Source organism: Pseudophryne corroboree, chromosome 2 (assembly GCF_028390025.1).
Source record: "Pseudophryne corroboree isolate aPseCor3 chromosome 2, aPseCor3.hap2, whole genome shotgun sequence".
Lineage (NCBI taxonomy): Eukaryota > Metazoa > Chordata > Amphibia > Anura > Myobatrachidae > Pseudophryne > Pseudophryne corroboree.
In genome coordinates this window covers 814912497-814914030 of record NC_086445.1, presented here as the reverse complement: position 1 = coordinate 814914030, position 1534 = coordinate 814912497, and the positions used below count along the sequence as shown (strand labels likewise).

Genomic DNA, 1534 nt, shown 5'->3' with positions numbered 1-1534 from the left:
GGACATTCTTCATATTTCTACAGTACGAAAGAGAAGCAGCACAGCCAGGCCACATCCCACACTGCCAAGAGATGCAGATGGTGGCAATGCAGGTAAGATTTTACTGTAAATACATATTCTGAAAACACATAGAAAAACAAAATGTTAATGTTTATCTAATTTTAGTTTAGTAAATTACCGAGATGACACTTTGAAGAAAAAACACCATCTCGGTCAAAATCGGGAGCTTAGTAAATATATACACCAAAGTGCGGTACAATATCAATTACTGGTTGTATAAAAACTGTACACCAGGTGCAAAATACAACAATTAATACAAACTAGTAAACATCTATAAAAATCATATGTGATCTGGTGTACAAAAATTCACTGTGTCTTGATTATATTAATATATACAACAGTGTCATAAAATCTCATAACGTGTACATGGTTAAAAACCTTCTCCAAATACCAGAAGGAATGTAAAATACGAAATACCATTTCTATTGCATATCTGTCAAAGAAAAGCTGGGCTTCTGCATAATGCTGCTGCCCTCTAGTGCATCAGGATCTATCCAATGTTGAAAATATTACCATTTTAATAATGTTACAATTTTTAATAAACTTTTACAACTGGAATCCCGTTGGATCTTTCGGTTGGACTGTTTGGCCCCGAAAGGTCTCAATGAAACTCTAGCTCTGTCCCATTTTTTATAACAAGGTCAGTTTTTACCTTGATTTATTAAAAATTGTAACATTATTAAAATGGTAATATTTTCAACATTGGATTCATTGTATGATCCTGATCCACTAGAGGGCAGCAGCATTAGTGGATCATATATTTACCTACTTTATATATTGCACGATTTTGTTGTATTTGGTTGTCTGTGGAAGGAGATCTACCAACTTGTGACCTATGTGACCTATGATTCAAGCAAATTGCCCTGAGATTTCCACATGGGCTATCATATTATTGAGATGATGGTCACTCTAGAATAGGAATAACCAAGTTTGAAATTAGAAATTTTTCCTTTGTCCACATAGTCCCTACAATCATACCTTACTTTGTAAGCCCAATCTCGTCTGATCTTGGAAGCAAATAAGTAAGGGCCTGGTCAGTACTTGGGGGGTGACCACCTGGAAACACCAGGTATTGTAGGGACAGGAACCAAACTGGTCACCTAGTATATACAGGGGGGTTATTGCACCGACGGACCCCAGCATATTCCTGAATAGCCAAGTCAGGTAATATCATATTAACCATAGTTATATATTTTCACATATGATCACTAACCTTTTCTTTTTATAAGTGTAATGCAAACACAAACATTCTCTTCTTTTTTTAAGGCTTATCGGAAAAAAATTCAAATTTTATGCAATAATACTATATAGTGTCAATTGAACTTTGCTTCAGACAAGAGTGCTCCCTACCAGGGTTGTCTTGTCTCTTCTTTAGTACATTTCTTAATGTCTATTTACTCCCTTACAGGTGCTGTGCATAGACCCACTATAGCAGCCTCCTGGGCTGCAAAAGGAATTGAAGCATGGGTTCAGG

At 36.0% G+C, this 1534-nt stretch overlaps 1 pseudogene; it reads left to right on the top strand.

The window, feature by feature from the left end:
- Positions 1–1024: 1024 nt before the first annotated feature.
- LOC135052213 (5S ribosomal RNA) lies at positions 1025–1141 on the top strand (annotated as a pseudogene).
- Positions 1142–1534: the final 393 nt, after the last annotated feature.